The sequence below is a fragment of the Balaenoptera ricei genome, chromosome 14 (genome assembly GCF_028023285.1).
Source record: "Balaenoptera ricei isolate mBalRic1 chromosome 14, mBalRic1.hap2, whole genome shotgun sequence".
Lineage (NCBI taxonomy): Eukaryota > Metazoa > Chordata > Mammalia > Artiodactyla > Balaenopteridae > Balaenoptera > Balaenoptera ricei.
The window spans coordinates 49704456-49726240 of NC_082652.1; the positions used below are offsets into that span (position 1 = coordinate 49704456).

Sequence of the window (21785 nt, forward strand, 5' to 3'; positions counted from 1 at the left end):
AAAGAAACTAGTGAATTTGGATATAAGCCTAAAAACAACTGGATTTATGAAATAAAGATAAATAAGCTTTATATGTTATATATATTTAGAAGAAATAATTATATAAAAGAAGAACAATAATATTATCTACATTCTGGAGTTCAAAAGACTAAACAAAACAATTGTAATCCATGAAAATACGGTAAGAGTAAAATGACTAGCAGGAAGGTCAAGATGTAGAATTTAATAATTATGCATGATCTCGAATGTAAATGGCAAGCACTAAGACAAATCTAGTGTATAAATTCCAAATTATAAATGGGAAATGTGAATTAAAAAATAATTTAAAATGTCAATGTAATGGAAAAGGGACATTAAGAAAAGCAAGGTAAATAGAAAACAAAGAATGAGATTTAAAATATACAGGCATGTATAAATAATCACAGTATTTTTTTAAAATGAGGAAAAGATATATTGTCAGACATACAAAGCCAAAAGAATTTGGCTAACAGACTTATACTATAAGGAATGTTAATATCCTTCATGGAGAAATGTCTTTCAGGCAGAAAGAAATGATACCAGATGGAAATATGGATCTATAAAAGGAATGAAGGGCACTAGAATGGTAACCACATGGGTAAATATATTTGAATATTATTCTTATTATGTAAATATCTTTAAAGATCATTGATATCGGAACAAAATAATGTATTATGGGATTTATCACATATCTATAGGAAAAACACTATTAATATATATTAATAGCATAAATGTCAGGAGTGTACTGAAAGTGTACTGTTATAGGCTTCCTGAACTATACAAGTTGTATAATTCTTGAAGGCAGACTTTCATTATTTAAAGAGGTACACTATAAACTGTACAGCAACCACTAATATTTAATTCAAAAAATGCAGAGAAGAGGGGGAAAAGAACAAAGAACAGACTGGACATATAGAAAGCAAACAGCAAGATGATAGACTTAACCCAAGCCACATTAAATATAAATGTTCTTATGAACACCCAATTGAAAGGCAGGCATTGTATTAAAAAAGCAAGACCCAACTATATGCTACTTACAAGAAATGCATTTTACATTTGACCCTTGAACAAGTGTTTTAACTTCCTCTAGTTCCATCTCCTAATATGTTGCTCTGCAGTAGCTTTGATAAGTAACAGCCCACATTATTAGTGCAACCTTGTAGCCACCAGAAGAAAGAGAATGGAACCGCAACTTTTTTGAAGCCTTAGTCCCAAAGAACGTTCACATTATTTTATCTGTCTAGTAGTTCCCTGGGAGACCCCACTTAACAGGCTGTCTGAAGTTGAATGACTCAGAACTTACCTAATGTGAAAAGCCCTCCCCTCAGGAGCATTTATGGAAAACAATTACAGGAAAATGTTTTACTTTCATAGCTGCCTAAGCCAGTGAATAACATCTGAGTCAAGCAATAGACTAAACAAAAGCTTAAAAATAAAAACTATGGAATGAGATGTCCATACGGTTTTGGAAGACTCCAACATATTCCCTAGGACTCCAGAAGAACACACACATGTATAGAAATGTGTGCATGCTCAGAGAAGGTCTAAGAAGGACCTAGGTTCTCACCTCTAGCTGACCTTGAGGCTCTGCACACACAGGAAGTAAAGGTTAGGAAAGAGCTGTCGGCTACCCAGCTGAGTGTCAAAGGTTTGCCCTAACACACACAGATAGCCTCTTAGCAAATACTGGGAGATTTACTGGTTCCAGGAATTTAGGAGCAAAATTTTATATGCTATTGAAATTATGCTGATAAAAATCCTAACTAGACTGCTATATATTAAGAAATTTTTTAAAAAGAAACAAATTGATGGTAATCCTCACAGCAACCACTAAGAAAATAACTCAAAAATGTATAGTAAAGGAAACAAAAAGAAAATTAAAATGGTACAAAGTAAATAAGTATTGAATACAAATGAAAATAATAAAGAAGGAATTAAGAAACAAAAGAATGACATATAGAAAACAAGTAGCAAAGTAGAAGAAATAAGTCCTTCCTTATCTCCTTATCAGTAATTACATTAAATGTAAATGGATTAAATACAACAATTAAAAGACAGATACTGGCAAAATGGATTAACAGAATCATTCAAAAAGACATCTGCAATAGACATACTTCATATTCAGGCATAAACATGTTGAAGGTGAAAGGATGGAAAAAGATATACCATGCAAACAGAAACCAAAAGAGAGGTGAAGAGGCTATATCAACGTTAGACCAAACAGACTTTAAGATAAAAATTATTACTAGAGGCAAAGAATGACACTTTATAATGATAAAATTGACAATCCTTCAAGAATACATAACAATCATTAACATATACATGCTGAACAGAGCCACAAAATACAAGAAGAAAAAACTGACAGAATTAAAGGGTGTGACAGTTCAAAAATAATAGTTGGAGACTTCAATACTCAACTTTCAATAATGCATCAAACAACTAGACAGAAGATCAGCAAAGAAATAGACAACTTGAACAACATTATAAACCAACTAAACCAGGAATCCCCAACCCCGGGGCCATGGACTGGTACCAGAACCAGGCCACACAGCAGAAGGTGAGCAGTGGGTGAGCAAGTGAAGCTTCATCTGTATTTACAGCTGCTCCCCATCATTCTCATTACCACCTGAGCTCCACCTCCTGTAAGATCAGCGGTGGCATTAGATTCTCATAGGAGCACAAACCCTACTATGAACTGCACATGCAAGGGATCTAGGTTGCACGCTCCTTATGAGAATCTAATGCCTGATGATCTGAGATGGAGCTGAGGTGGTGATGCTAGGCTGGGGAGCGGCTACAAATACAGATTATTATTAGCATAGAGCTAATGTATGGTCTCTGCACAGAGACCATAGTAAATCAATTGCTTGCAAACTCATATCAAAACTTTATCAGTGAGTGCCAAGTGACAAGCTGCATCTTACCGAGTAGACTGGACATAAGCAACACACTTTGGGTGTCACTGTGTCCCATCACCCCCAGATAGGACCATCTAGTTGCAGGAAAACAGGCTCAGGGCTCCCACTGATTCTGCATTATGGTGAGTTGTATAATTATTTCATTATATTTTACAATGTAATAATAATGGAAATAAAGTGCACAATAAATGTAATGCCCTTGAATCATCCCCAAACCATCCCCCCTCAGCCGGTCTGTGGAAAAATTGTCTTCCACGAAACTGGTCCCTGGTGCCAAAAAGGTTGGGGACCACTGAACTAAATTGAACAGGCATCTTTAGAGCCCTCTGCCCAACAACAGCAGAAATACATATTCTTCTCAAGTGCACATGCAACATTCTCCATTATAGGTCATATACTAGCCCCAAAAATAAGTCTCAATAAATTCGAAAGGATTGAAATCATATAAGATATGTTTCTACAACCATGATATAAAGAAATTAGAAATCACTAACAAAGAAATTTGGATAACTCACAAATATGTTAGAAATAAAACAACACACTCTTCAATAACCAATGAGTAAATACTTTGAGATGAAGAAAAACAAAACCATATCAAAATTTAGGGGATACAGCAAAAGAAGTGCTTTGAGGGAGTAAATTTATACAATTTATACCATTTAAATTTATACCATTTATAGTGGTAAAGGCATTTACTACAGTTTAAAAAAGAAGGATCTCAACCTAATTTTCTGTCATAAGAAATTAGAAAAACAAAGGCAAGCTAAATGCAAGACATGCAGAAGCAGAGTGTAGAAAAATGAGAGAGAAAATCAATGAAACCAAAAATTCATTCATGGAAAATATCAAAAACACTGATAAATCTTTAGCTACACTAACCAATTACAAAAAGAGAGAAGACTCAAATTACTAAAATAAGGAATTAAAAAGGGAACACTGCTACCAACCTACATAAAAAGGATTACAAGGGGATACTATGAACAGCTGCTTACAAAAAAATAGATAATATAGATGAAAGTGGACAAATTACTAGAAAAATACAAAGTACCAAAATCGACTCAAGAAAAAGTAGAAAATCTGAATAGATACAGAACAGAAAAAGAGATTGCATATCAATTTTTTTTTAAGTTACAACAAATATGGGCCCAGGACCATAACGCCTCACTAATGAATTCTACCAAATGTTTAAAGAAGAATTAATACCATCACTTTATATATACTCCTCCAAAAAAAAAAAAAAAAAAGTAAATACTTCCCAACTGATTCTCTAAGGTCAGTATCACCCTGATACCAAAACCATGCAATGACATCACAGGAAAACAAAATTACAGATCAGTATCCTTTATGAATACAGATACAAAAATCTCCAACAAAATAATAGCAAGCTAATTTCAGCAGCATATAAAAAATTATATACACAATGACCACATGGGTTAGTCACAGGAATATAAAGCTGATTCAACCTGTAAAAATTAATGTATAGAGAATATCCTTACAAACCAACTGAAAAACTGATAGGATTAGTAAATGAGTTTAGCAAGGTTGCAGGATACAAGAACAATATATAAAAGTTGTGTTTTATACACTAGCAATGAAAAATCTGAAAATGAAATTACTAAAACAATTCCCTTTGCAACACCATAGAAAATACTTACGAACAAATTTTCGAGAAGAAATTACTTCAACACTGAAAATTTCAAAATACTGTTGAAATAAAGGAGACTTACACCCTTATTTTACACAATACCCAAAAATCAACTCTAAATGGATTAAACACTTGAATGTAAGATCTGAAACCATAAAACTCCTAAAAGAAACATAGGCGGTAAGCTCCTTGACAGTGGTCTTTGTAATGATTTTTTGGATTTGACACCAAAAACAAAGGCAACAAAAGAAAAAGTAAACAAGTAGGACTATATCAAATTAAAAACCTTCTGCACGGTCAAGAAAACCACCAAGTAAATGAAAGGGCAACCTACTGGACTAGTTGAACATATCTGCAAACCATATATCTGATAAGGGGTTAATATCCAAAACAGAAAAAGAACTTATAAACTTAACAGGAAAAAAGTTCAATTAAAAAATGAGCAGAGGATCTGAATAGACAGTTTTCCAAAGAAAACATCCAAATGGCCAACAAGTACATGCAAAGGTGCTCAACATCACTAATCATCAGGGAAATGCAAGTCAAAACCACAATGAGATAACCACCTCACACCTGGTAGGATGGCTATCATCAAAAAGAAAAGCCATAACAAGTGTTTACAAGGACACAAAGAAAAGGAATTGTAAATGGCTGTGGGCACTATGGAAAACAATATGGTATTTCTCAAAAAAATTAAAAATAGAACTACTGTTTGATCCACCAATACTTTTCCTAGGTGTATATCCAAAGGAAATGAAAACAAAATATTGAAGGGATATCTGTACTCCCATGTTCACTGTATTTATTTTTTAAACATCTTTATTGGAGTATAATTGTTTTACAATGGTATGTTAGTTTCTGCTTTACAACAAAGTGAATCAACTATACATATACATATGTCCCCATATCTCCTCCTTCTTGCATCTGCCTCCCACGCTCCCTATCCCACCCCACTAGGTGGTACAAAGGACCGAGCTGATCTCCCTGTGCTATGCGGCTGCTTCCCACTAGCTATCTATTTTACATTTGGTAGTGTATATATGTCCATACCACTCTCTCACTTCGTCCCACCTTACCCTTCCCCTCCCCGTGTCCTCAAGTCCATTCTCTACATCTGCATCTTTATTCCTGTCCTGCCCCTAGGTTTTTCAGAACCATTTCTTTTAGACTCCATATATATGTGTTAGCATACGGTATTTGGTTTTCTCTCTCTGACTTACTTCACTCTATGACAGACTCTAGGTCCATCCACCTCACTACAGATAGCTCAATTTCATTTCTTTTTATGGCTGAGTAATATTCCATTGTATATATGAGCCACATCTTCTTTATCCATTCATCTGTCGATGGACACTTAGGTTGCTTCCATATCCTGGCTATTGTAAATAGAGCTGCAATGAACATTGTGGTACATGACTCTTTTTGAATCACGGTTTTCTCAGGGAATATGCCGAGTAGGGGGATTGCTGGGTCATATGGTAGTTCTGTTTTTAGTTTTCTAAGGCACCTCCATACTGTTCTCCATACTGGCTGTATCAATTTATGTTCCCACCAATAGTGCATGAGGGTTCCCGTTTCTCCACACCCTCTCCAGCATTTACTGTCTGTAGATTTTTTTGATGATGGCCATTCTGACAGGTGTGAGGTGATACCTCATTGTAGTTTTGATTTGCATTTGTCTAATGATTAGTGATGTTGAGCGTCCTTTCATGTGTTTGTTGGCAATCTGTATATCTTCTTTGGAGAAATGTCTATTTAGGTCTTCTGCCCGTTTTTGGATTGCATTATTTGTTTTTTCAATATTGAGCTGCATGTGCTGCTTATATATTTTGGAGATTAATCCTTTGTCAGTGCTTCATTTGCAAATATTTTCTCACATTCTGAGGGTTGTCTTTTGGTCTTGTTTATGGTTTCCTTTGCTGGGCAAAAGCTTTTAAGTTTCATTAGGTCCCATTTGTTTATTTTTGTTTTTATTTCCATTATTCTAGGAGGTGGGTCAAAAAGGATCTTGCTGTGATTTATGTCATAGAGTGTTCTGCCTATATTTTCCTCTAAGAGTTTTATCGTGTCTGGCCGTACATTTAGGTCTTTAACCCATTTTGAGTTTATTTTTGTGTATGGTGTTAGGGAGTGTTCTAATTTCATTCTTTTACATGTAGCTGTCCAGTTTTCCCAGCACCACTTATTGAAGAGGCTGTCTTTTCTCCATTGTATATCCTTGCCTCCTTTATCAAAGATAAGGTGACCATATGTGTGTGGGTTTATCTCTGGGATTTCTATCTTGTGTCATTGATCTATATTTCTGTTATAGTGCCAGTACCACACTGTCTTGATTACTGTAGCTTTGTAGTATAGTCTGAAGTCAGGGAGCCTGATTCCTCCAGCTCTGTTTTTCTTTCTCAAGATTGCTTTGGCTATTCGGGATCTTTTGTATTTCCATAAATATTGTGAATTTTTTTATTCTAGTTCTATGAAAAATGCCATTGGTAGTTTGATAGGGATTGCATTGACTCTGTAGATTGCTTTGGTTAGTATAGTCATTTTCACAATGTTGATTCTTCCAATCCAAGAACATGGTATATCTCTCAATCAGTTTGTATCATCTTTAATTTCTTTCATCAGTGTCTTATTGTTTTCTGCATGCAGGTCTTTTGTCTCCTTAGGTAGGTTTATTCCTAGATATTTTATTCTTTTTGTTTCAGTGGTAAATGGGAGTGTTTCCTTAATTTCTAGTTTCAGATTTTTCATCATTAGTGTATAGGAATGAAAGAGATTTCTGTGTATTAATTTTGTATCCTGCAACTTTACCAAATTCATTGATTAGCTCTAGTAGTTTTCTGGTGGCATCTTTAGGATTCTCTATGTATAGTATCATGTCATCTGCAAACAGTGACAGCGCTACTTCTTCTTTTCCAATTTGGATTCCTTTTAATTCTTTTTCTTCTCTGATTGCTGTGGCTAAAACTTCCAAAACTATGTTGAATAATACTGCTGAGAGTGGCCAACCTTGTCTTGTTCCTGATCTTAGAGGAAATGGTTTCAGTTTTTCACCACTTAGAACGATGTTGCCTGTGGGTTTGTCATATATGGCCTTTATTATGTTGAGGTAAGTTCTCTCTATGCCTACTTTCTGGAGGGTGTTTATCATAAATGGGTGTTGAAGTTTGTTGAAAACTTTTTCTGCATCTATTGAGATGATCACATGGTTTTTCTCCTTCAGTTTGTTAATATGGTTTATTACATTGATTGATTTGTATATATTGAAGAATTCTTGCATTACTGGGATAAACCCCACTTGATCATGGTGTATGATCCTTTTCATGTGCTGTTGGATTCTGTTTGCTAGTATTTTGTTGAGGATTTTTGCATCTATGTTCATCAGTGATACTGGCCTGAAGTTTTCTTTCTTTGTGGCATCTTTGGTTTTGGTATCAGGGTGATGGTGGCCTTGTAGAATGAGTTTGGGAGTGTTCCTTCCTCTGCTATATTTTGGAAGAGTTTGAGAAGGATAGGTGTCAGCTCTTCTCTAAATGTTTGACAGAATTCACCTGTGAAGCCATCTGGTCCTGGGCTTTTGTTTGCTGGAAGCTTTTTAATCACAGTTTCAATTTCAGTGTTTGTGACTGGTCAGTTTATATTTTCTATTTCTTCCTGGTTAGTCTCAGAAGGTTGTGCTTTTCTAAGAATTTGTCCATTTCTTCCAGGTTGTCCATTTTATTGGCCTAGAGTTGCTTGTAGTAATGTCTCATAATACTATGTATTTCTGCAATGGGAGTATTTCTTCTCCTTTTTCATTTCAAATTCTATTGATTTGAGTAGTCTACCGTTTTTTCTTGATGAGTCTGTCTAATGGTTTATCAATTTTGTTTATTTCTCAAAGAATCAGCTTTTAGTTTTATTGATCTTTGCTATCATTTCCTTCATTTCTTTTTCGTTTATTTCTGATCTGGTCTTTATGATTTCTTTCCTTCTAATTTTGGGATTAGTTTGTTCTTCTTTATCTAACTGCTTTAGCTGTAAGGTTAGGTTGTTTATTTGAGATGTTTCTTTTTTCTTGAGGTAGGACTGTATTGTTATAAATTTCCCTCTTAGAACTGCTTTTGCTGCATTCCATAGGTTTTGGGTCATCATGTTTTCATTGTCATTTGTTTCTAGGTATTTTTTTATTTCCCCTTTGATTTCTTCAGTGCTCTCTTGGTTATTTAGTAGTGTATTGTTTAGCCTCCATGTGTTTGTATTTTTTACAGATTTTTTCCTGTAATTGATGTCTGGTTTCATAGCGTTGTTCCCAGAAAAGATACTTGAAATGATTTCAATTTTCTTAAATTTACCAAGGCTTGATTTGTGACCCAAGATATGATCTCTCCTGGGAATGTTCCAAGAGCACTTGAGAAGAAAGTGTAGTCTGTTGTTTTTGGATGGGATGTCCTATAAATATCAATTAAGTCCATCTTGTTTAATGTATCATTTAAAGTTTGTGTTTCTTATTTAGTTTCATTTTGGATGAAAGTGGGGTGAAAGTGGTAAAAGTGGGGTGTTGAAGTCCTCTACTATGACTGTGTTACTGTTGATTTCCCCTTTTATGGCTGTTAGCATTTGCCTTATGTATTGAGGTGCTCCTATGTTGGGTGCATAAATATTTACACTTCTTATATCTTCTTCTTGGATTGAGCCTTTGATCATTATGTAGTGTCCTTCTTTGTCTCTTTTAATAGTGTTTATTTTAAAGTCTATTTTGTCTGATATGAGAATTGCTACTCCAGCTTTTTTGATTTCCATTTGCATGGAATATCTTTTGCCATCACCTAAATTTTCCATCTGTATATGTCCCTAGGTCTGAAGTGGGCCTCTTGTAGACAGCATATATATGGGTCTTGTTTTTGTATCCATTCAGCCAGTCTATGTCTTTTGGTTGGAGCATTTAATCCATTTACCTTTAAGGTAATTTTTGATATGTATGTTCCTATTACCATTTCTTAATTTTTGGGGGTTTGTTATTGTAGGTCTTTCCTTCTGTTGTATCTCCTGCCTAGAGAAGTTCCTTTCACATTTGTTGGCAAGCTGGTTTGGTGGTGCTGAATTCTTTTAGCTTTTGCTTGCCTGTAAAGGTTTTAATTTCCCCATCGAATCTGAATGAGATCCTTGCTGGGTAGAGTAATCTCGTTTGCACGTTTTCCCCTTTCATCACTTTAAATATATTGTGCCACTCCCTTTTGGCTTGCAGACTTTCTACTGAAAGATCAGCTGTTAACCTTATGGGGATTCCCTTTTATGTTATTTGTTGCTTTTTCCTTGCTGCTTTTAATATTTTTTCTTTGTATTTAATTTTTGATAGTTTGATTAATATGTGTCCTGGCGTGTTTCTCCTTGGATTTATCCTGTATGGGACTCTCTGCACTTTCTGGACTTGATTGATTATTTCCTTTCCCATATTAGGGAAGTTTTCAACTGCAATCTCTTCAAATATTTTCTTGGTGCCTTTTTTTTCTCTTCTTCTTCTGGGACCCCTATAATTCGAATGTTGATGTGTTTAATGTTGTCCCAGAGGTTTCTGGGACTGTCCTCAAATCATTTCATTCTTTTTTCTTTATTCTGCTCTGCAGTAGTTATTTCCACTATTTTATCTTCCAGGTCACTTATCTGTTCCTCTGCCTCAGTTATTCTACTATTGATTCCTTCTAGAGAATTTTTAATTTAATTTATTGTGTTGTTCATCATTGTTTGTTTGCTCTTTAGTTCTTCTAGGTCCTTGTTAAATGTTTCTTGTATTTTCTCCATTCTATTTCCATGATTTTGGATCATCTTTACTATCATTCCTCTGAATTCTTTTTCAGGTGGACTGCCTATTTCCTCTTCATTTATTTGGTCTGGTGGGTTTTTACCTTGCTCCTTCATCTGCTGTGTGTTTTTCTGTCTTCTCATTTTGCTTAACTTACTGTGTTTGGGGTCTCCTTTTCACACACTGCAGGTTCATAGTTCCCATTGTTTTGGTGTCTGCCCCCAGTGGGTAAGGTTGGTTCAGTGGGTTGTGTAGTCTTCCTGGTGGAGGGGACTGGTGCTTGTGTTCTGGTGGATGAGGCTGGATCTTGTCTTTCTGGTGGGCAGGACCACATCCGGTGGTGTGTTTTGGGGTGTCTGTGACCTCTTTATGATTTTAGGCAGCCTCTCTGCTAATGGGTGAGGTTGTGATCCTGTCTTGCTAGTTGTTTGGCATAGGGTGTCTAGCACTGTAGCTTGCTGGTCATTGGGTGGAGTTGGGTTTTACTTTGAGATGGAGATCACTGAGAGAGCTTTTGCTGTTTGATATTACGTGAAGCCGGGAGGTCTCCGGTGGACCAACATCCTGAACTCGGCTCTCCCACCTCAGAGGCTCAGGCCTGATACCAGCCGGAGCACAAAGACCTTGTGAGCCACACGGCTCAGAAGAAAAGGGAGATAAAAAGAAAGAAAGAAAAAAATAAAATAAAGTTATTAAAATAAAAAATAAAAAAATTATTAAAAATTAAAAATTAAAAAGTAATAAAAGGAAAAGAAAAAAGAAAGTAAGAAAGCAACCAAACCAAAAAACAAATCCACCAATGATAACAAGTGCTAAAAACTATCCAAAAAAACCCAAAACAAAACAAAACTAAAAAAACCACGGACAAAGAGAACCCTAGGACAAATGGTAAAAGCAAAGCTATACAGACAAAATCACACAAAGAAGCATACACATACACACTCACAAAAAGAGAAAAAGGAAAAAAAAATATATATATATATATATATTTTAAAAAAAGGAAGAGAGCCACCAAATCAATAAACAAATCTACCAATGATAATAAACTCTAAATACTAAACTAAGATAAACATAAAACCAGAAACAAATTAGATGCAGAAAGCAAACCACAAGTCTACAGTTGCTCCCTATGTCCACTGCCTCAATTTTGGGATGATTCAATGTCTGTTCAGGTATTCCACTGATATAGGGTACATCTAGTTGATTGTGGAGATTTAATCTGATGATCCTGAGGCTGCTGGGAGAAATTTCCCTTTCTCTTCTTTGTTTGCACAGCTCCTGGGGTTCAGCTTTGGATTTGGCCCTGCCTCTGCGTGTGGGTCGCCTGAAGGCATCTGTTCTTCACTCAGACAGGACGGGGTTAAAGCAGCAGCTGACTAGGGGGCTCTGGCTCACTCAGGCCGGGGGGAAGGAGGGGTGCGGATGCGGGGTGAGCCTGCTGTGGCAGAGGCCAGCATGACGTTGCACCAGCCTGAGGCACGCTGTGTGTTTTCCCAGGGAAGTTGTCCCTGGATCATGGGACCCTGGCAGTGGCAGGCTGCACAGGCTCCTGGGAGGGGGTGTGTGGATAGTGACCTGTGCTTGCACACAGGCTACTTGGTGACTGTAGCAGCAGTGTTAGCGTTTCATGCCTGTCTCTGGCATCCGCGCTGAGAGCCACGGCTCGCACCAGTCTCTGGAGCGCATCTAGGCTGTACTCTGAATCCCCTCTCCTTGTGCACCCTGAAACAATGGTCTCTTGCCTCTTTGGCAGTTCCAGACTTTTTCCTGGACTCCCTCCTGGCTAGCTGTGGTGCATTAGCCCCCTTCAGGCTGTGTGTTCATGCAGCCAACCCCAGTCCTCTCCCTGGGATCTGACTTCTTAAGCCAGAGCCTCAGCTCCCAGCCCCCACCCACCCCAGGGGGTGAGCAGACAAGCTTCTCAGGCTTGTGAGTGCCGGTCGGCACCAATCCTCTGTCCAGGAATCTCTCCACTTTGCCCTCTGCATCCCTGTTGCTGTGCAAGCTCTCTTCCATCCTTGTCAAGGGGACTGCTAACCTTTTCTCCTTTTATACAACACCCATGTTCACTGTATTATTCACAATAGCCAAGATATGCAAACAACATTTGTCCATCAATGGATGAACACATAAAGAAGATGTGATATACATTATATATATATATATATATATATATATATAATGGAATACTATTCAGCCCTGAGAAAGGAGGAAATAGTACAATTTGCAACAACACTGATGGACCTTGAGAGTATTATGCTAAGTGAAATAAGCCATACAGAAAAAGACAAAAACCTCATGGTATCATATGTGGAATCTAAAAAGAAAGTCAAAAATCATAGAAACAGAGAGTAGAAAAGTGGTTGCCGGGAAGGCTACATAAAGGGTACTAACTTTCAGCTATAATAGGAATAAGATCTGAAGATGTAATGCAGAACATGGTGAATACAGTTGATGACACTGTACCATATCATTGAAATTTGCTAATAGAATTTAAATTTTTTCACCAACAAAAAAGAAAAAGCTGACGTATGTGTTAATTATCTAGATGGGAGGAATCCTCTCACCATGTATATCCAATCATCACAGTGTACACTCTAAATATCTTACAATTTTATATGTCAATTTACCTTATAAAGCTGATTTTAAAAAATACAAATAAATAGACATCCTAAGTTCCAAGATTAGAAGACTTAATATTGGTAAGATACCAATATTCCCCCAATTAATCTACAGATTCAACACAATCTATATCAAAATTCCAACTCCTTTTTTTAAGAGGTACAAACTATTATGTATAAAATAAGCTACAAGGATATATTATTGTACAACACAGGGAATATAGCTAATATTTTATAATAACTATAAAGGGATTATAACCTTGAAAAAGTGTTAATCATTATATTGTACACCTGTAACTTATATAATATTGTACATCAACTATACTTCAACAAGAAAATAATAGGTTAAAAAAAAGAAATTGGCAAGTTGATCCTAAAATTCATTGGAGATGCAAGACTCAGAAAAACTAAACCCATCTACAAAAAAGAAAGTTAGAGAAGTCACTCTTCTTGATGTCAAAACATATTACAAAAGCGCAATAATCAAGACAGCATGCTACTACAATAAAGATAGACATATAGATCAATGGAGTAGAATTGAGCACTCATAAGTAAATCATACATCCATAGTCACATGGTTTTTGACAAGGGTGCCAAGACAATTCAACAAAGCAAAGAATAGTTTTTGACAAATGGGGCTAGGACAACTGGATATGCACGTGCAAAAGACTGAATTGGATGCCTCTCTCATACCATATCCAAAATGTAACTCAAAATGAATCAGTAACCTAAATGTTAGAGCTAAAGTTATAATATTCTTAGAAGAAAACATAGGTGCAAATCTTTATCACCCTGCTTTAGGTGACAGTTTATTAATATGACACTTACAGCATAATCAACCAAGGAAAAGAGAGATAATTTGGACTGTATCAAAACTAAAAATTTTACATGTTAAAGAACACTATCAAAGAAGTGAAAATCCAAACCACAGAGTGGAAGAAAATATTTGCTCATAATATATTGGATAAGGATATAGTTCCAGAATATATAAAGAAGTCTTACAGTTCTACAATAAACAGGCAACACAATTTTTAAAATGGGCAAAGAACTTGAATAGACATTTCCCTAGAGAAAATATATTGCACAAATGGTCAATAAGCACATGAAATGATGCTCAACATGATTAGTCATTTAGATAAATGCAAACCACAAGATGATACTATTCCATATCCACTAGGATGACTATAATTTTTAAAAATGGGAAATAGCAAGTGTTGGTTAACATGTGGAGAATTTGGAAACCTCAAACGTTGCTGTGTAAATTTAAATGGTAAAGCTATTTTGAAAACAGCTTAGCAGTTCCTAAAATAGTTAGAGTTACCATATGACCCAGGAATTCCCCTCCTGGGTATAAAACAAAGAATTGAATAATATGTCCACACAAAAATTTGTACACAAACGTTCATAGCAGCATTATTCATGATAGCCAAAAGTAGAAACTACTCAAAGTATCAATCAACTAAAGAATGTATAAACAAAATTTGGCATATCCATACAATGGAATATTACTCGTACATAAAAAGAAATGATGTACTAATTCATGCTATGACATGGCTGAACTCTGAAAACATTACACTAAGTGGAAGACGGCTGACATAAAGGCCACATATTGTATCCTTCCATTTATATAAAATTTCCAGGATAGGCAAATCCATTGAGATAATTAAGTTGATTAGTTTTCAGGGGCTAGGAGGAGGGAGAAATGAAGAGTGAATGCTAATGGATGTGAGCAATTATTTTCAGGATGATGAATATATTCTGCAATTATGTAGTGGTGACAGTTGCACAGCCTGGTGAATATACTTAAAACCACTAAATTGTTCATATTAAAAGGGTGAATTTTATGGTACATAAATTATATCAGTAAAATAGCAATACAAAAATACATTTGTGAATGGTTTCATATCTTCCCCAATTTATTGTAAACTGAGTGCAGAAAGAATAAAGTGTGGAAAGCAACACACCAAAATGTTTAACAGTGACAATTTTGGGGTCGTGGGATTAAGGGTTATTTTTTAAATTTAACTTCCTCTTTCTCATATTTTTAAATAATTCAATTAACCTTATAATCCTAATAAAATGAATTTGATAGAAAACAATAGACATCCATTAGCTGAAAAGCACATAAAATTTAACCCACCCCTCATACTTTATTAACTCAAAATGGATCATATAATAAATGTAAAATGTAAAACTATAAAATATTTTACTAGAAAACATAGGAGAATCCCATGACTAGGTAGAATTTGATCCAGGTATGCAAGGTTGGTTAATCAACTAATGTAATCCATCATGTCAACAAACTTTTAAAAAAAGAAAAAAAAAATCACGTAATTATATCAATAGATGCAGAAAAAGCTTTTGACAAAAACCAGTACACATTAATGGTAAAAACTTTCAGTAAACTAGGAATAGAGAGGAGCTTTCTCAACTTAACAAAGACTATTTACAAGAAAACTATAGCTAATGTCATATTTAATGGTGAGAAACTCAAAGCTTTCCCACTGAGAACAAGTACAACGTAAGGATTTTCCCCCCTCACCACTCCTTTAAACATTGTACTGGAAGTCCTTGCTAATGCTATAAAAGGCAATGAAAGATATACAGATTGGGAAGGAAGACATAAAACTATCTTTGTTCACAGATGACATGATCATCTGTGTAGAAAATCTAAAAGAATCAACAACAACAACAAAAGCTCCTGGGATTTATAAGCAGTTATAACAAGGGTGCAGGACAAAAGGCTAAATATGCAAAAGTCAACTGATTTTCCATATACTAGCAATGAACAAGTGGATTTGAAATAAAAACAATATCATTTACATTAGCACCAAAAAATAAAATACTTAGATATAAACCTAACAAAATATGTACATGATCTATCCAAGGAAAACTACAAAACTCTGGTGAATAAAATCAAAGAAGAACTATATAAATGGAGAGATATTCTATGTTCCTGGATAGGAAGACTCACTATTGTCAAGATGTCAGTTCTTCCCAACTTGATCTGTGGATTCAAGGCATATCCAGTCAAAATCCCAGCAAATTATTTTATGGATAGCGACAAACTGTTTTAAAGTTTGTGGGAAGAGGCAAATGACCAAGAGCCAACACAACATTGAAGGAGAAAAACAAAGTTGGAGGAATGACACTACCTGATTTCAAGACTTACTATAAAGCTGAAGTAATCAAAACATTGTGCTATTGGTAAAAGAATAGACAAATAGAACAATGGAACATAATATAGAGCCCAGAAATACATCCCCATAAATATACCTAACTGATCTTTGGCAAAAGGGCAAAAGTACCACAATGGAGAGCAGACAGTCTTTTTAACAAATGGTGCTGGAACAATTGGACTTTCACATGATGAATCTAGACACAGATCATACACTCTTCACAAAAATTAATTCAAAATGGATCACAGACCTAAATGTAAAATGCAAAGCTATCAAATTCCTAGAAGAAAAACATAGGAGAAAACCTAGATGGCTTCTGGTACGATGATGCCTTTTTAGATACACCACCATTGGCACAATCCATGAAGGAAATAATTTATAAACTGGGCTAGATTAAAATTTAAAACTTCTGCTCTGCAAAAGAACATATCAAGAGAATTATAAGATAAGCCACAGACTGAGAGAAAAGATTTGCAAAAGACACATCTGATACAGGACTATTATCCAAAATATACAGAGAACTCTTAAAACTCAACAATAAGAAAACCAACAACTCGATTAAATCATGAGCCAATACCTTAGCAGACACCTCACCTAAGAAGATATACTGATGGCAAACAAGCATATGAAAAGATGCTCCGCATCGTATGTCATCAGGGAAATGCAAACTGAAACAATGAGATACAACTCTACACCTATTAGAATGGCCAAGATCAGAACACTGACAACATCAAATGCTGGCAAGGATATGGAACAACAGAAACCCTCATTCATTGCTTATAGGAATGCAAAATGGTACAGCCATCTTGGAAGACAGTTTGGCTTTTTCTTACAAAACTAAACGTACTCTTACCTATGATCCAGCAGTAGTACTCCTTGATGTGTACCCATAGGAGTGAAAAACTATGCCCCCACAAAAACACTGTGCATGGATGTTAATAGTAGATTTGTCCATAATTGCCAAAACTTGGAACCAAGCAAGCTGTCCTTCAGTAGGTGAATGAATAAGTAAACTGTGGTACACCAGACAATGAAATACATTCAGCACTAAAAAGGAATGAGCTATCAAGCCATGAAAAGACATCAGCAGGGGTTAGGGAGTTTAAATGCATATTACTAAGTGAAAGAAGCCAATCTGAAAAGGCTACATACTGTATGATTCCAACCATATGACTTTCTGGAAAAGGCAAAATTATGTACACAATAAAAAGATCAGTGGATGTCAGGGGTTGGGGGACAGAGATGAATAGAGCAGTGGAAATACTCTGCATGATATTATAATGATGGATATTTGTCATTATACGTTTGTCCAAACCCACAGAATGTACAACTCCTAAGTTAAATTATGGACCTTGGGCGCGATTATGAGATGTCAATGTAGGTTCATCCCTGGTAAACATTTTTTTAAGGACCAAACTGGGGAGTGATACTGATAATGTGGGAGGCTATGCATGTATGGAGGTAGAGAGTAAGTCTTAAAAAAGAGCATATCTGTTCAACCTTAGTTTAAGCAGAGTCCTTCAGCATGATACCAAAATATGATCCATGGAAGGAAAACTGATAAATTAGATATGCCAAAATAGAAAATACCTGTTCTGTAAAAGATACGGTTTAAAATGTGTAAAGACAAGACACAGACTGGGAGAAAATATTTGCAAATCACATTTTTGACAAAATACTTGTATCTAGGATATACAATCAACTCTCAAAAACTCAATAATAAGCAAACAAATATCCCAAATTAATAAATGAGTAATGAGCAGCCTAAGTGTCCATCGACAGATGAATGGATAAAGAAGATGTGCCACATATATACAATGGAATATTATTCAGCCATAAAAAGAAACGAAATTGAGTTATTTGTAGCGAGGTGGATGGACCTAGAGACTGTCATACAGAGTGAAATAAGTCAGAAAGGGAAAAACAAATACCATATGCTAACGCATATATATGCGATCTAAAAAAAAAAAAAAGGTCTGAAGAACCTAGGGGCAGGACAGGAATAAAGACGCAGACGTAGAGAATGGACTTGAGGACACTGGGAGGGGGAAGGGTAGGCTGGGACGAAGTGAGAGACTGGCATGGACTTATACACACTACCAAACGTAAAATAGATAGCTAGTGGGAAGCAGCCGCATAGCACAGGGAGATCAGCTCGGTGCTTTGTGTCCACCTAGAGGGGTGGGATAGGGAGGGTGGGAGGGAGACACAAGAGGGAGAGGATATAGGGATATATGTATATGTATAGCTGATTCACTTTGTTATAAAGCAGCAACTAACACACCAGTGTAAAGCAATTATACTCCAATAAAGATGTTAAAAAATTAAAAAATAAAAAATAAATAAATGAGTAATGATCTAAACAAACACTTCATCAAAGAATATATGTGGATGCAAGGAAACATAGGAAAAGATGCTCAATACCACTACTCATTAGGACAAAGGAAAGTAAAACTACAATGAGATACTACTACATAGCTATTAGAATAGCAAAAAAAAAAAAAAAAATCCTGACAACATCACGTATTAGTTAGGAGTGGAGCAAGTGGCACTCTATACTTTGCTAGCAGGAATGCAAATGGTACTGTCACTTTGGAAAACAGTTCGTCAGTGTCTTATAAAAGTAAACACACATCTATCATATAACATTGCATTCCCATTCCTAGATACTTAACCAAGAGATAAAAACATATTCACACCAAAACCTGTATGCAAATGTTTACAGCAACTCTATTCATAATCACCCAAAGTGGAAACCACTCAGATGTCCTTCAGTAAAGTAAATGGATAAATTATGGTATATTCACTCAAAGGAATAATACTCAGAGATTTCAAGGAACAAAGTATTGATTCACACACCATGGATAAGTTTCAATTTCATTTTGCTAAATGAAAGAACCAGAGCCAAAAGTCTACATGTCGTGTGATGCCACTCATATGATATCATGTAAAAGGCAAAACTACAGGGACAGGGAATGGACCAGTGGTTGCCAGGTGTAGGGGGTGGGGACAGGAGTTGTTTAAAAAGGGAAAGAATGAGGGCGTTTCAGGTGTAATGGAACCATTCTATTTTATGGTTGTGGTGGCGGTTACGTAACTCTATGCCTTTGTCAAAACCCAAAGAACTGCATGTCATAAAGAGAATGTTACTCTATGTGAGTAAAATATACACATAAAAATGAATAAATCTTAGAAGAAAAACAAAATAAGCAATTGGTAAAAGATGAAAAGTATTAAATAATTGTAATCACGCAAAGGAACTCTATCTCAATTCATATACAAGCACATAAGCTTATATATACATACTAGGCCTGGAGAGAAAAGTAATTTTTGTCTAAACGTTGAACATATTAGCCCTGCCAAGGAATTTAAAGCTTCAACTGAGCTCTTCTAATTGCAAAGAGAAATTCAGAGCTAATTTGAGTAAGTGCTGAATTGTTATGAATAGGAAATAATTTACATTGTTACTATTGTTGTTACCATGACAGTGTTATAATATACAAATTATATATTAAGTATATACAGTATATACATAAATATTATATATAATAGCACATTATAATTATGTTTCTAAGAAAGATGTGTCAATAAAAAAGATAGAAGATAGGCAAGTAACCAAAAGAGGAATCGAAGGGCACTTATAAGAGGATAACTGATACTTAAGAATTGCTTGAATTACTATGACACTTCCCCCAAATAATAGTAAACTCTACAACAAAGATGGAGAACATGGAGTGGGGCAGGTGCCACTCAAGGAAGGGACTGAGTTCCACGTTTGAGTGACATCAGTCTGATGATAAAGGAAGAGCCACTAGGGACAGAATAAACAGCAAGAAATCTGAGGAGACAGGGATTCAGATCCAAAGGTGACATGGAAATAAAAATCTCCTCATTAATTCACAGAAATTTGTGGGAGAGCATTTGACTTTTCAAATTTCATAATGGAGGGAGGCTCAAACCAATCTCTTAGGAGAAGGGAATCTCTAGTTGGCATATGGGTTACATATGGGATATCTGGGAGCAATCACACTGTTCACTGTCAAATAACTTACACAAATAAACCACTAGAAATCAAGTGTTTGTAGAAATCAAGAAGTGAAGAGGACATATAAGCAATAAATTGGTGAAATTGAAATTGGAGAAACCAGAAGTTAGTATTCAAAGGTAGTAAGTAGAAACTTCTGTGAAGCCTATACAGTATGCCAGATTAGGGGTTCAAAATTTTCTTACTCTCCTGTCACCCACTCTCTCACTACACTCACTCTCTATTTTGTCCCTAGTTAAGACTTTCGGTTACCTCACACTCTCCTATCTTTCTAATTATCAGTCCACTTTTCAGTTTCACTTGCCTCCTTACCCTAGGCCCCCATAGGCAACCATTAAAACACAATGTCTATCTTAAAATCTGGATAATTCTGTCAAGAACTGTGAAGGATCTGAGATTTTCCCCTACTTGCAAGCTAATTCAGCCTGCCACAGTTTCATGGATGGTGGCAGAAGACACAAGACGCCTGCATTAGTGACAAAAGGCCACTGGCCATTATAGGAATAGTAGTAGCCAGGGTATCAACACTTGCATCAGTTCCCCAAGTTACAATACTCACAGAGCAACAAGAAAAAGGCCAGTTGTCACCTGCACACATAGTGGGATACATACAGGAAAGAAATCTCGAGCTCAGGGAAACCGAATCTTTCATAATGGGTAGTAAGTCAGCCTAGACCTTGCCGTGGAGGAAGATACCATCTTTATTATACTGAACAGTCAGCAAACCCACCCTTTTCCCCAAGGGGAGACATTATCTTTTTTGTCCAAGCCTGTTCACTCTACAAATATCCTTTGAAGACAGTTCCAAACAAAGGCAGTCAGTGCCTCTACTCACAAGACATGCAGAAATGCTAGCAGCCTTCCAACAGTCCCCAAATTTTCTCTCTTGGCTTTGGGGTCTTATATTTACTCTAGAAAGTTATTAAATCACACCTTACAGCATCCTTTATGAAAAAGAATTTCAGGTGGTCCTCAGAGACACTCACCTTTATCATTTTCATCTTTTGTCTATATTAGAGATGTCTGATTGCTCACCTCCGATTCACAGAGAACCACTGATAATCTGCAAAGGATGTCCTCTAAACCCTTACCACATAACTGCCCCTAACTGGAAGAAAGTCCCTCTTCCCAAGAAATTGAACTTGAAACAAAAGACTGAGGCAGCCAACACGGTGCCATGTGCAAACTGAAGACACAGAAGATAACTAGCAAAGTCTTACTTTCTAAAAAAGGTAATCTTTAGAGAGCAGAAAGGAACAGTCATGCAGTGGGAAGCATTTCCAAGCCACCAGGCAATCCCACAAAGGGGAAGAAAAACAAGCTTTCTTGCTCCAGTGAGGCCCAGCTCTATTATCTTCCTTTGTGCTCCATGATAATTTCTTGTTTCCTGTGAAGTTCCCTACAATACCCCCAAGTAGTTTTACATTTTCTTTAACTTTTTGGTGTAGGTTTATAGTCTGCACCTATCAATTCTTGAATAACCCTTAAATACAATTTACCTTCCTAAGATCATCAAGCCACTCAAATCATGGCCTAATCTCCTTCTTCACTAAGGAGATAAAGGTAATTGTCATGAGCTC

At 36.0% G+C, this 21785-nt stretch overlaps 1 protein-coding gene and 1 pseudogene across 6 annotated transcripts in view; both read right to left on the reverse strand.

Moving 5' to 3' along the window:
* The window catches only part of NOL4 (nucleolar protein 4), a 399753-nt gene that overhangs the window by 334474 nt on the left and 43494 nt on the right, over positions 1-21785 (reverse strand). The gene's annotated exons all lie outside the window — the stretch shown is intronic.
* Positions 12363-12420, reverse strand: LOC132348277 (U6atac minor spliceosomal RNA; annotated as a pseudogene).